The sequence below is a fragment of the Myodes glareolus genome, chromosome 20, assembly GCF_982192425.1.
Source record: "Myodes glareolus chromosome 20, mMyoGla1.1, whole genome shotgun sequence".
Lineage (NCBI taxonomy): Eukaryota > Metazoa > Chordata > Mammalia > Rodentia > Cricetidae > Myodes > Myodes glareolus.
The window spans coordinates 49,028,282-49,043,587 of record NC_142045.1 but is presented as its reverse complement, the minus strand read 5'-3'; the positions used below and the strand labels follow the sequence as shown (position 1 = coordinate 49,043,587).

The 15,306-nt window shown below is 44.0% G+C and overlaps 1 long non-coding RNA gene across 1 annotated transcript in view; it reads left to right on the top strand.

The window, feature by feature from the left end:
* Window positions 1-263: 263 nt before the first annotated feature.
* LOC125397505 (uncharacterized) overlaps window positions 264-15,306 on the top strand; it is a 599,497-nt gene continuing 584,454 nt past the window's right edge. Inside the window, exon 1 of the long non-coding RNA XR_014999296.2 lies at window positions 264-383. This is a non-coding gene — a long non-coding RNA (uncharacterized LOC125397505). The remainder of the gene's footprint in view (window positions 384-15,306) is intronic.

Genomic DNA, 15,306 nt, shown 5'->3' with positions numbered 1-15,306 from the left:
CAGGAGAGTTCTACTTCATTGATTAACAAAAGCAGGGATATAATTTTTTCAGCCTTTTTGAAAAGCCTGAAATGTCAAGCCTTTAAAAGCAGATTATTGTGCCTCTGTGCAGTGAATACAGCCAGAGTAACCTTTTGTCTACAATTAAATATTCTAGCATAAATATAAAAGAAAATCAGAGATGGGAAAGATTGACTCACAAGAGATTGCAGAGGTAGATCCCCACACTGATAGTGAAGCAGCTTGCTTCTAATTAAATATGCGGCTGACTCTCCATGCATTTGCTTTCAGCCGCACACAGGAGAAGCGGCTGAGGAGTGGAAGGAAGGACTTCTCTATCACACCATCTCTCTGTCCACAGGCTTTCCTTGGGGCTTATGAAGGTATTTTAGAATTTTTATATTGGCATTTTTTTTTCAGGGGAGATAAAGGTGAACCCTCAAGGGCAGCCAGACCTAGACTGGAAAGTTTAGGCGTGCTTGTGGGTCTGGCAACCTGACTTCCGTAGCTCTCTTATTTAGGACTCAGATCCAAGGTTAATAGCGACGACTTTTGTTTTGAAGGCTGAAACCATCCAGTTAGGCTGCTGCAGCTCGAAGTGACCTTTTGTTATTTTGAATTGGGGCTAGTTATTGATTTTTCTCTTTAGCCTATCGCATGACAAAGTCTTTAATGCATATTTTGGTATTTGTACCGTAAAGAGTATGAACCCAGAAAGCGAAATTCCAGTATCCTTTAGCTGTTTCTAACAAAATGCATTTCAGAAAATGATAAGGTTTGCAGTTGGACGCGGGTTTATTGATATTCATAAGCCTTTCATCTTCATACACACTCACGGCATCTTCAGAGAAGTACTTAAACATGGCACTCAGAAAATGCTGAGGACATGGAATACGGCTGATCCTCTTAGGGTCTGCTGCTTACACAGAAAAACTGGAAAATGATAAGAACGGAAATCTCTACCCCGTAACTTCGCCTTTCCTTTCCAGGTCCTGACATGACGGAGGGGACTGGCTCACTCCGAGGAACGCTGCCTGTTGCGTGTCTTATGTGCACATAGACCCTTTCCTGTTTGTAGGTGAAATTTATGTTCGGTTGTGAGGATAATTGACGGCAGACAGGCTTTGAAACAACACCGGAACTCAGTGGGCTTTTCCTTTGTGTATTACTCTAAGTGTACCCTGGGTTGTGATTTTGAATACAATCAGACACCTGGTGCCTTTTGGAAGCATGCCACTGAGAAAGGCTCCATATTTGCAAATTAATAGTTTATACCACTCAAAAAAAAAAAAAACCGGTTGTGGCAATAATTGAATGTTAGGAATAAAGCTTAGAAATTTTCCACCTTGTAAGGTTTTCCCTCTTTTAATAAGCAAACCTTTCGAGTAACAGGCTCTGTGGAAGGGAGGCAGAGTCCCAATAAGTCGTAATGTGCTATTTACATTTCTTCTCATTAGTATAAAGAGTATGTTCAGTGCCGTGTTTAACGAGGACTGTTTAAAGCAGGGTTCAGACTTAGCCTTCTGATAGGAAATCGGGAAATGTCTTTGGTTTCCAGTGCTAAATTATCTAACTTTATACATAAAACATCAAGTCACATTAGAAATTAGGAATTTCTAATTTTTAGAAATTAGAAAAATTAAATTAGGAATTTAATTTTTAAATTACAGGAATATATTTTAATGATTTAAAAAATTAAAATGTGACAGGCTGGTTCATAAAGACATATTCCATCAAAGGTAGCAATCTTCATACCAATTTGCCTTTCCTAAGTGGGCTAAGATAGTCACTGGGGCTTTGTGTATTTAAGGTGGATTTTTACACCTGGGATCAAGCATGTAGCATAGACGTGAATGTATATAATACTTCTGTCTTGTACGCCGATGTACAGTGTGATGTATATCTTATGTTACTTAGCACCATTCTGATAGAAGAGCTGTGGTTGTCTTACTTGTAGGAATTAGACATGCTGGTATTCTCTGGGGAAAAGATGATTTTAAGCAAAATGTGTGAGTGTGTGTGTGGTTTTTTGAGAGATACTATAGCGATCAAGTACTATTTCTCTGGCCAGAAATACATAATAACAGCAAGCCAACAAAACCAAAGAAGCCAAGAAGTAAAAAGTACCAACAGCTACCTTTAAAATAAGACACAGCTCTTCCAGCTCCACTGGCGATTGCTGGGATTTCATCCTGGAGTTTATCTTTCTTTTGCATGTCAAATGGGCAATTGTCTTCGATATGTGCATTGTAAGTCATTTAGCATGCGATTGGCATGTCTCTGTTCTTTTGAAGGAGCATGCATTTACACTTTCACTAATGGGTGAAGAAACTATTGAGTTATTTCTGAAGTTGTTTGCCTCTCATGAGGAAAGGTGATTTGGTTATGCAGATTTAAAATGGCTTGGCTTTGCAGGCAGACGTTTTCACACGCCCCTTTCACATTTGTATATTTAGTTTGCCCAAAGCAAAAGATAACCTTTTCTGTGAATATGTTATTTTTAGCAAATCTAAAATTAAAACGAGGTTCCGGTGACTTTGACTTCATTTATTATTTCCTTTAAAGCAAGCTGGTGTTCTACAATATCCATGCTTAAAATACAAGTTAAATATTGATTATTTCAGAATGCCTAGAGACTTTTCTCATCAGACATCAGGGTGAGGAGAGTGGGTTTGAGCCACCGACTCTGTGATGCATTGAGAGGGGACGGTAATAACAGAGAAAAACCGCGGCAGCACCGCAGACAGATCGTGCTTCCTCCCACTCCCTTATCAGGGCTATGTGGTACCAATGCTTCTGATTCTATCGTTATTTTTCAAAAAAAAAAAAGAAAAGAAAAGAAAAAAAATGAAGAACAACTTATTATTTGGCTTAATAGAGAAGAAATATTGTAATTCATGGGATTTAATTTTGAACATTTGCAGTAGGAGAGTGAAATTAATTACAAACGGCAGCTCACTTGTGTTCATTTACTTTTAATTTTATGACCAATTTAAAATTATGATTTAAGTTATGTTTATATTTAAAAACAAGGTTTGGTTACATGAGGGAGAATTCAGGATTAAAATTCTGGGCTGGAGAACAGGAGAACTAGACTGAATCACAACACAGAGCAGCACACTGCTGTTCACTCATTGGTGTGGTGCCGCTGGAGTGATTTTATTAGGGATAAAGTCCTCAGGCTGCGGGGTACCAGGTGTGAGGACTAGGGAGATGCTGGGGAGAAATGGGAGCATTCCCTGCCGTCAGGTACTACTCTGGCTGTGCAGGGCAGGTTTCAGCTGCACACCAGCTGAGTCTATCAGCAGAGAACGTGACAGCCCGGCACCCACCGTAAACCCTTCTCGTACATTTCTTGCTTTAGAAACCATTCCATTACTTCCTTCTCCTTCATTATCACCAACTTCCCTCATCCTGAAAACCTAGAGCCATCACACCAAAAAGAGATTTAAGTCTGTAGATTTATAAAAGCTGCATTAACGTTTCCTGCGGATAAAATTCATTAAAGAAGTAAATACCCACGGCCTTCTGCGGGTGCTGAGAATGCCTGTTCTCCACATCTTTGCGGCTGCTTTCCCCCTGCTTCTGAGTGCTCTGGCAGAGGAGCTGGAGGCTTGGACTACTTCTACATTTATGCATGACTTTGGAACCTAGTGGCCCTCTAATGAGTTGCTCTCTTGACAAGGGACCAGATGTGGCTGGGTTAGAGTGGGCAGAGAAGCTCAAAATAACCTCTGTAGTCTGTGACTCACCGGTGTGTGTGCGTTCCTAAGCAATGTTTTTATTCAAAGGGTGCTTTAAAATTCTGGTAATATTTTGTTTCCTCTTGAATCTTGTGATGATCAACTGTGTGTTCTCAAGGAAAGTAGCACAGAGACTGGCCAAAAGTGCACCTCGCTCGGGGCCTGCAGTGACAAGGGACACCACTTGGGGTTTCACTCTGGACTCCGTAGAACTGAGGGAAACAATCCTTAAAATTTGTATATGAGAAGCTCATGGGTCTAGGTAGGTAATGGAAGGGCAAGCATTTAGCGTTTGTTCCTTGACAAACTGTGGTCCATCCCTACACAGATGAGCAACTGTATGTTTCTGTGTTTGTCCAAAGGTAAAGCATAAAGCATTATTCTCAGTTCCTGGTCAGAGTGCGGCAGGGCCAGGACTACAAATACACACAGCCAGCAAGGTGTGTTAGAGAGGCGAGGAGGGTTGACGCTTATGTTTCCTGGGCTTCCACTGCTGTGGATTTTTCAGTATTAGAAGAGGCTTTTATTTTCTTTGTGTTCAGTTGATGCGTCTATCATCACTTTGGGGGGACGTTATGGCTGGAGGCTTGGAGTGGGGTTTGGACTGTTTGAGGCCACGCCTCACCATGGGGAGGGTCTCTGGTGTTTGTTTTGGAAAACAGGAAGAAAGGAAATACATGTGGATGAGTAAAAGGAGGGGATGGCTTTTCAGGAGGTGCCCGAGGCACAGGGGTGAGGGTCTCCACATCTCTGAAGGGGGTGTGTGACCACCCCGCAGTCACACCCTATGGTGGAGGAGGCGCCAATGCATGATGTTCAGAGATCTGGTGCATTTTATTTCATTGTAAGTTTAATCATCACGTAGATTTTTTCTTCAAATTATACAACCCTTTGTCATTCCCTCAAAGTGCTGGGGGCCAGTAGAGAAGTAATCACTGAATCCTTGTGATGGATTTATATGTTTAACCTTGTGTGATGTGTGTGTTGCATGTACTATATGCATTTGTAAGTGTGCACGCTCAATGTGCGCCTTGAGGCCAGAGGTCAGCTTCATGTGTCTGCCTCAACTACTCCCCATCCTATTTTTGAGACAGAGTATCTCGCTGAATCTGGAGCTCAGATTCTGCTAGGCTAGCTGGTCAATGAGCATCAACGATCTACCTGTCTCCTGCCCCACCCCCTACCGAGCTGGAGTTACAGGAGCACCACCACATCTGACTTATACGTGGGTGCTGGGATGTAAACTCAGGTCCTCATGCTTGCGGAACAGGCACTTTACTGACTGATCCATTTCCCCAACCCCTATAAAAAAATTCTTCTCCTTTATATAAATGACAACCTCACATATCTACTTGTCCACACCTTGCTTTCTCAAGGAACACATTCAACGCTTCTTAATCGTAGGAGTAGGTAAATCAATAAAAAGATCCATCGTTCTGTGTTTATGTACTTCTATGTTTGCTGTTCTGTGTGTTTCACTGGGGATGCTCTACAAACCATGGAAACAGTTGCTACTTGATGCTGAAGTTGCTTCCAATTCTAGCTCTTATTTAAAAATGTCAGCACACTTGTGCAGGGCTAGTCAGATGTGAGATGCTGCAGTCACTGTGGAAAACTGGCAACTCCTGAAGACAGTTACTGGTAACCCAGTAAGTCCATTTGTGGATACATAGCTAATGGAAAAGCCTGTAGGCGAGGACGCCGAGGTTTTATGACTTGTAAGCTGGTACTCATAACAGCATTACAAACAATAGCAATGGAAGAATGGGTTGACAACATTTGACCTGCGGATACAATAGCATATTACTCAACCCTAAGCAGGAAGCAGATGTGAACATATTTCTCACACGAGTGACCCATGAAAACATATTAAGTGTCGTAAGTGGGATAAAAGAACAAAAGCTCATGATAATAATTACATGAGTACAAACTGGGTGTGGTGGCATGTCCCTGTAATTATAGCTCTTGGAGGGTAGAGACAGGAAGACCGCCTCAAGTTCAAAACCAGCCTCATCTACACAGCAAGCTCCAGGCTAGGCAGAGCTACACAAGGAGACCCTGTCTCAAAACAACAACCAAATGTTCTAAAGTGTTAAGGAAAACACATATGTTATGGAGGGAAAGGAGAGGAACAATGGCCGGCAGGGGCTGCACAGGAAGCCAAAGGCCCTGTGTGACAGGACATAATTCTTCCCTGAGAAGATGAAAAAGTAAAGAAAATAGTGTTGAAGGTTGTGTGATAATAGGAATATAATCAGCAATGCTAGTCAAACACTCAAAACTATCATCACTGGGGATGGAGAGATGATTCAACAGTAAAGAGTGTGTACTGCTCTAATAGAGAACCCCATACCAGGCAGCTCACAACCACTAGTAACTCTGGACCTGGGTGACTGAGCACCCTCTTTTGGACCCCATGGGCACCTGTATTCATGTGTACAAATCACACACACAGCAAAATAAATCTTTAAAAAGTCAACACTGCAAGTTTTACATTATTTATGGTTTTTCGAAACAGGGTTTTGCTGTGTAGCCCTGACTGTCTTGGAACTTGCTCTGCAGACGAGGCTGGCCTTGAACTCACAGAGATCTGCCGGCCTCTGCCTCCCAAGTGCTGGGATTAAAGTGTGCTCCACTACTGCCTGGCTTGTTATTTATTTTTTGAACAATTAGAAATTACCCCCCAAAACAGGACAGAGAGAACTTCAGACCTCATGACTTTAAAAATAATTGCCTCTATTTATTTGTATGTATGCACACACGCTACAGTGTGGCTTGTGCCCAGTCAGAGCTGGGCAGAAGTAGTTCTCTTCCCATGTGGCGTCTGGGGAATCTAGCTCAGGTCTCAGGCTTGGTGGCCAGCACCCCCCTGAGCCATCCTGCTAGCCCAACACCTGTGACTTTGTGTTCATAGACTCCGTGTGTGTGTGTGTGTGTGTGTGTGTGTGTGTGTGTGTACACGCATGCACGTGTTTTGTGTTGGATCCCTAACTGGCCTGAACCTTTGTATCCTTGGCTGGGCTAGAACTCACTATGCAGACAAGGATGGTTCTCACTCACAGAGATCCGTATGCCTCCGTCTCTGGAATTTTGAGATTAAAGGCGTGAGCCACATGCCCAGCATCTGTCTTCTTGATGTGTTCCTGGTGTGTGCATGTGTGTTCACCAGTGCTTACCTGCCTCCTCCCAGCACGTGCTGCTCTGAGTCAAGCTTTCTGTTGCCCGTCTTACTAACAAACGGGATCGGTACCTGTGAAGATACCCTGGGGGGTAGAGTTGGGACCCAGGTGGTTCAGTGTGTGTGAACAGAGGTGAAGCACATCTGAGTGGTAGCGGTAAGCCATGTTCTAACAGAAGTTATCCCTCCCCTTCCTCTCTCCATGCCATATCTTTCCTCTTATTCTTTCTCTTTCCCTTCACTCTCCTCCCGCCCTTTTCCCTCCTCTCCCTTCTCTCCCTCCCTTTTTCCCTCCCTCCCTCTTCCACTCTTCTCTCCTCCCTTTCCTTCCCTCCCCCCTCTTTTGGTTTTATTGAGACAGGGTCTTACTATATGGTCTAGGCTGTTCTAGAACTTATTGTGCAGCCTGGGTTGACCTTGATCTTACCATCCTCTGTCCTCTGCCTCCTGAGTATTGAGATGACAGACATGTGCCCAGTGGTACCTGCAGTTTTAAAAGATTGTCTGTTAATTTGTAAACAGCCTCAGCTAGAGATGGGTTACAGAGACTTCTCAGAAGATGGATGTGGCATTACTTCAAACTCTATGGCTTGCAATTTGATGGAATTTCAGCTTAATTCCTGGTCATTAACTTAGCAAAAAGTTCAAAATGGAAGGGGAGACTTACCCCAGTAAGTGACTGGTTATGATACAGGATAATGTGTGGTAAGTCAGGCAAGGGCAAGACAGGCTTTCTAGAGATGGTGTCCTTAGATTGCATCCTTCTCAACAAACAGGGTGAGGCAGAGAAGATCTTGAAGGGAAAAGGATGCTCTGAAGGATGCGAGGCTGCAAGTGGGGTGGATGCTCAGATCAGTATTTTCTAAATGTGTTATTCTGTTACGGTGTGATAGGCTTGCCTTAAGGTTACCAAGAGGCTAGACAAAGGTTACCACAGACTAGACCGTGTCTAGCTTGAGGTTTGCTCATGTGTGTGCTCACAGTCATTTGCAGTATGCAAGGAAATGTGTATTGCTAAGCTATTCGGGGGAGGGGGAAGAGAGGAGAGAGAGAAGAGAGGAAAGAGAAAAGGGAGGAAAGAGGGGAACACTTTGCTTGGGTAAGTGTGTTACAGCTGACATCTGCTGATTTTTCTCAGAACTCTCCAGAGCCTGGAAGGTGCCATGTGGCCACTTTCCTGAAGTGATTCCATAGCTGTGTCATAACACCAGCCCGAGTTTGCACACCACAGTAATATTTAGGTTTACCTAGTGTCACAGGAAGCACCAGACGCCTGCATCTCTGAGAGAGCCTTTAGATGGCATGCTGGGTGGTAGGGAAGGCCATCTCTGATGCTCACCAGGTGAGTCCCTAAGGCTGTGCGGAAACTGGCGCAGAATGACAAGACAACTTGCAGACAAGGTGACGCGGCAGCTGATCTTCAGGGCTCAGCTCTGGAAAGCTGTTAGAAAGCTCAGCTCCTCAGACTTGCGAGGCAAACCCTTCACCGAGCTCTCTCTCCAACTCAGATTATTAGATTTTTTGTTAGATTATTAAAATAAGCGCTCATTGTGAAACCTGCAGAGTTGGAGGAATGGCAAGCTCGGATTCTACATTGTGCCCCCAGACTGCAGGCTTGTGTGTTTGCTGCTGGGCATAGAGAACCTTCCGTGATGAGCAAGTCCAAGTTGCCTGCTATAAAGTCAGCTAGTCTCGATAAATCTGAAAGCTCCAGACCATTGAGAGAATGGTGGCCAAGGTGGTCTTATGACCTCCATACACACCCACACATGTGTACGAGCAACAATGATAACCATCTAATAATCTATGGTTATTTAAATATGAGAAGGTATGAGTTGTTTCCAATCCAGTGAAAAGCTCCCACAGGAGTGTGGGATTATTTCCTCCAGCCCCCAAGGACCGGCTGGGCTGATTCAGCATCTCATCAGCTTCCATTTAGAGAGCTTCTGGTTAAACAAACAGACAAGGTTCAGAGCATTCGAGCGATGAGCACCTAAAACAGTTATTTGGTCAAGTCTGGGACAGGAGGATATGCCAAGATAGGCAGCATCTGTCGACTCAACCTTAAGATGGTTTGTTGTCACAGTCAACTCAACCAGATATAGGACCATCTAGGAGATGTGCGTCTAGCTCTGTGTATGGGGAAGCCCCTGTGGAGCTTTCAGCAAGGGTACCCTTAACATTCATCTGCCTCTCTGCTTCCTGGCATGAGACACAGTGTAACCAGGTACCTCACACCTAGCTGGCAAGTCTTCCTGTTGCCGTGTTCTTAAGCCATGACCTTCCTTAGGCTGTGTTTGTCAAATATTTTGTCTCGGGGATGAGAAAAGAAACTGGTAAGAAGTCCAGAATGACTGTCTTTTGTGACTGCTCTTAGCCATGGCTATGCCCATGCGGCCCAGAGTCTGGGAACTCTATTGTGAACGGCACAGCACCCCACGCTGCTGTGAAGGGGACTGTGCCTCTGACTTGGTGTCTTCTGCAGGGCTCCCTGTGGCGTCTCTTGTGGTCAAGGCTGGTCTTTTGGTGCTCCCTGTTGCACTGTTAAGCAGGACTTTTCACTTCTGTCAACATGACTGTAGACTCTAGAGTCTTCCCTTTTGTGGAACCAGAACTTCATTTTCATCACCCGAGCACTTGGGCAAGTCTTCTCCCCTCCTGCCTATCTTGTAGCTTCACCCTGTCCCTTGAATCCCTGGCCTCCTGTGACATTTCTGACCAAAGCGTTCACCTAACCCCAAGCTAGCTTTAGCATTTTCCCAGCAAGGCAATTCTCTTACTAGAGCAAATTCTTATACTGACTGCTAGGAGGATAAAATGTTCTAACCACCCCCCAATAATAAAGCAACAGAGGTTGAAAGTGATTTATTTTCTTTTAAAAAATAAATTAGAACAGGCTCAAGGTTATCTTGGTAATAATAGCCCCGTCTCTCTCCCTTGCATTCCAATATACTGCTGAATGGGAGTGGAAGCCGAGACGTTACAGCTTGCTCAAAAGGACTGGAGCGCTGGGTGCTATCTGTGCCTTGCCAGGACAAAAGAGCTCCGCTACTCTGCCCGGTTCCTGACAGTAGCTATCTGGCATCTGCGCCTGCATCCCCGCAGTCAGATTTTCAGCCTCCCAGAGAGCACACAGTGCCTTGGGCAATACTGACAATTTACGAAAGTAATTCTTTGTGTGCATCCGACGTTCGCTTCCTAGAGACTCTGTCTTTGTCATCTAACTCTATTTGCATGGATTCAGACCTGACTAATTTCATTTTAGTTCCAGCCTTGTAAACTATCCATCTTAAGCATAGATCTGATAAACTATCTTCTTGATGGAAATTTTCAGTGGCTCCCCACTTCCCAGAGAGTAAGTTTCTAGCATCTGAGATAAGCGTGTTGAGACACCGCTTCCAGCCTTCTCTCATGTCCACCTGCCTCTTGGCCCATCCTGTAAATGTGTATGTCACTTTATTTTGCTCCTCCTGCTGCGTTTTGTTTTTTTATCCAGATACTAACCAAGCCAAGCCCCGCTCAGCTTCCCAAATCAAAGAAGGTAAGGTGCCATCAAGGTATATCTGTGGCTTTTTAAGCAGTCTGGCTCTACAGATCCACAAATGATTTATTAATTTCCAATGGATCTTTAACCTTCAAGCTTTATTTAACTTCTATTATCTTTGGGGCTTTTAGGAACTTTTAGATCTCTGCTTGAGCTCTTGAACTATGGACAGTCAGGCGAGTTTAAATGTCTTGTCAGTGTGAGTTATGGACCGATTTAAAGGCTTAGTACAGATTATAAATATCTCACTAGTGCTTTTTAATATTGATTATATGGTAAAGGGACTAATTTAGTTATGTCGCTGTATCTAGTCCATACTGTTAGATTCATTTTATATTAAGACCCCTTTCAACATGACTACTATAGAATTTAAAATTACGTATGGTGTCACACTATTGAATGTTATTGGACATCCCCACTTTAATCCATGATGGGGGAGTTCAGTCCTAAGGACCTTGAATCATCACCAAGCATTTCAGTTTCTGTTGTTCCCACCGACATTCTCTGGGGTCAGGCACTCAACTTTCCATACTCATCCCTCTATGATTTAGTGTGTCTAAATCCATGCCTTTAATTGCAGCACTCGGGAGGCAGGAGCAAGCAGATTTCTTTGAGTCCCAGACTATTGTGGCATACATAGTGTGGTACATGCCAGATCGGGCTACACCGTGAGACCCTGTCTTGCACTCTCTGTCTCTCTTACACAGATTCAGTGAATAATGTAATACATGTTCTCTTAGTGTGTCTATTGCTGTGATAAAATACCACCACCAAAAGCATCCTGGAGAGGAACGGGTTTATTTCCATCATACTACTGGGAAAGTCAGGGCAAGAACTCAAGGCAGGAACCTGGAGACAGGAACAGATGCAGAGGCCATGGAGGGGTGCTGTTTATTGACTTTCTTTCTATGGCTTGCTTGACCTGCTTCCTCATCGCACCCAGGACCACCCACCCAGGACCACCCACCCAGGACCACCCACCTAGAGGTGACACCACTCACGATGTGGTTGGCCTTCCCGTGTCAACCATCAATCAGGAAAACACACCACAGGCTTGTCTGCAGGCTAGTCTGTTGGCTAATTTTCTCAACTGAGGTTTCCTCTTCCAAAATGATTCTTGATGATATCAAGTTGGCAGAAATCTAGCCAACATATATGGTAATGAAATAAAACAGAAAGTGCTTTATCAGAAGAGGTCAGAAATCCCAAATGCTTGAAGAAGTCAGGCTCGGAACATAGGAAGTTAACTGGGGTTAATAGACATTAGGAAGCGAAGACAAGCTGGAGGCTGTGAGGAGGCTGGCGGGGACAATGGCTGACTGAAGGCTTACTGCTGTTGCTTTAGCAACATCTAGTGAAAGAGAAACATCCAAAAAATTGGACACTGTTGGGAGACCAAGGAAAGAGGAGAAAACAATGACCATGCACAGCATCTTACATACAGCCCCATCTGTGAACATCCATGGGACAGAATCCCTGGCCTGTGAGGCATGAGGAAGTGCTTAGCTGTGCTAAGCAGACAAAGGTAGCCTGGGAATATGCCTGGGCTGTCTTAAAAACTATTAAATTGTCAAATGTCAGTTGTGAAAGCGTTCAGGCACAGAATATCTGGCAGGCTCTACTGACAACTTTGTTAATCCTATGAAGCCTGGAGTTCACGTCAGGATTGTCTGATGGGCAAATGGCAGGCACCACCAACATGGTTATCATTATGCCAACTTAGGAAAGGCCCAGCCATTCCCCTGCCTCAGTTGGATTATTCCTGCATGCATATAGACCCGGAATTGCAAAAGTATTTGAGTTTTCTAGCGGAATTGAATTTTTCTGTGAATTTAACTTCTTTTGATTTATGTCTTGATATTTAAAACCTGTGTCAGCCAATAAAAGCTTGGAGACAGACTGAAAAAAAATGCTTGCTTTTTAGGCTAAAGAGTAAGGCTATGTCCCAGACGAACACAATGGCAGGGTCATTAGCAGAGGGTTGATCAAGATCACGGGCAGCCGTGTGGACTTGAACCCGCAGCTCTCAAGGATCAGCAATGCTCGCCAGAACTGGGTTTTAAAATTTCTCTGTGTAATTGTTCAGCATTTAGGTATTTAATGAAAAGCAGAAGAGTGTGGAGCATATAAAGTAAATTTTTGTTTGTTTGGTCTTTTCAGGAGTGTGAAACTGTCCGCTTAATGTAAAGGAGACTAAAATGTCTCTCCTACCCACATCTGTAACGACTTGGGATTTATTTAGGCAATGACCAAGTAAATGTCAATTTCTGATTTTTTAAAAACTTTTAAAATATATATTTGTTTATTATATATACACAATATTCTGTCTGTGTGTTTGCCTGCAGGCCAGAAGAGGGCACCAGACCTCATTACAGATGGTTGTGAGCCACCATGTGGTTGCCGGGAATTGAACTCAGGACCTTTCGAAGAGCAGACAATGCTCTTAACCACTGAGCCATCGCTCCACCCTCAATTTCTGATTTTTAAGAGCTCTGATGACCTGGGTATTTGCAGGGAGCCTTCCCACTGAGTGTCTTCACATACACAGAATGACACGGTTCATGCAGCCTGCATGTTGGTTAAAGAAATGCTGATTTAGCATGCCAGCGTGCAAACGCTGTGGGAGATGGCAGTTCCACTTGGATGCTTCACGTCTTTAAAGTCTAAAATCAATACTCTAATACAAAAGAATCCCAGCTTAGGATAGATCCTCGTTAGCAATTTATTTTTTATCATCTAATGAAACTCACTAGCCTGTCACAACACCAGGGTTGACAGTTAAGGAGGCTTCACTCCACCGAGCAAGAAAACAAACAGTCATGTAAAACTGCACTCCAATCTCAATTTTGTTGTTTTATCCATAAAGCAAGCACCTGAAATCAGCATCTGGGTATAATGTTGCCTTTGAAAGTGACCTGTCATAGGTTCACTAGCAGAGAATTGTTAAAAAAAAAATGCCTAAGTAAACAGAAAAAAAAGGGACCTGCTAGCTCTAAGACAAGCCAAATAGTTGGCGTCCGCTTTTGTCAGGAAAAGCGTACATTTATTAAGAGTGAATAGCAGCTGTGAAAACATCTGAACTGGGCTTGGATTACTTGAGCATTCCATAGTTTGGAAGTTCCTTCTCATTGGCAGAAAGCCTTCTCTCTGGTCCCAGCTGTGTTTCCCTGCCCCAGTTTCCCCATTTGCAAACCACACCTATTGCTTACACACACTTAATGCCGGTCCAGAAGATGGTGGCCCTCTGGCAGGGGGTCCTCAGCATGGGGCAGACTGGTTGGCTTTTCTCGCAGTGTAAGAATGTGGTCAGCGTTGGGGAAGAACACCCTGGACTTGTGATTTTCAATTTTTAGCGTCTTACTTTAACACCAAAGAGCAGATGTTAGAACTCAGTTCTAAAAAGTTGTTATTAGCACTGGAAAAGCTACACAAATTAAAATGATCCTCTATTAAGTGTCTATTTGCATAAACAGTAAAATAATATTAGCACAGAAATTTCTTCGTAGGAAAAACATATGGGATTCTACACAGAAAGAAAGCGCCGCGCCGCGCCGCTTTCCAGAGTGTCCTCCAGGCCTGCTCCAAGTGCACTTGACCGTTCAGAGTTTCTCTCCCAGGGAAGAATATTGTTCCCTGTAGCTGTCGTACCATCTTACTTGAAGTGGACCACTGTGACATGAACCATACTAGCTGAAGAAGAACCAGTCATTGTGAACACGTGTGAGAGTCCCCCCAAGGTGCAATGTTTTGCCTGGAGGAGGTTCAACTTTCCGATGGTGTGAAGACAGTTTGCCTCCTTCAGAAATAGTACTAAATGTAGATCTTTGACCTTTGCTCAGGGTAGTAATGTGTGGCACAACAGGACCTGTGCCGGGCGATGGCCACAGTCCAGGCTGCGGCAGATAGAGACCAACCTTCCCTGTTGCTAAGCTACTGTGATGGAGAGGCTAGGAGTGTGCTACACCTTTTAGGAAGGAGGACTTGATGGAAAAGGGCTTCTAATTATGACTAGGGCAGGAAAGATGGCTCAGCGTTAAGAGGCTTCCTTCTTTGCTAGAAAACCCAAGTTTGGTTCTCAGCCTCTGTGTTGGATGGCTCAAAACCAGCATTAATTCCAACTCCAAGGGATTGGTCCCTTATTTTGGACTCCATGGGCACCCACACATGGGTGGAATATAGTCACATAGACACACAAATTAAAAAAATGTATTATTTTTTACATTAGTAAAATATAATTAGTTACATTATACACACGAATAAAATGCTATGATGTTGCATAATTCTTTCCTCCACGATGGAAAGTTTCCATCCTAGAGAAGTTCCAAAAGCCGGAAGGTAAACACCTCAGAAGAGCTCCAGGAAGTCTGAAACGGACCAGACCCCCAATCCCTTTTCTCTCAAGCTTAACAAAGACCACTGAGACGCTCACTCAGAAAAGTCAAGCCGCAAGAAGACTGAGATGAGAGCAGCCGCCTAGACCAAATAGAAACCAGCTGAGTGCTTTGAAAGGGCTCCGATCAACTGAGGTTGGGAAGGACGGTCTCAAGCTCCCGGGCTGCCTGCAGGCTGCATGGTACTCTAGGTATTAGCTTTTTTGTCACTGCTGCCGGGTGGGCTTTGGTGATGCTGCTGCCTTGAGTCACTTCTGCCCTGGTAAGTAACCCCTCACCCATATTCCTGAAAGGAACCCCCATAGAACGCATAGGTTGACCAAGTTGAACTTTGATTTGCTGTGGGCCCCCGATCTGGGGAGAGCAAACATGTGTTGCACCTCCCCAGGAAAAGTCTTGTCAATTAACCCACAATAAATCCAATTATTTTGTACATCTAATTTATGCTAA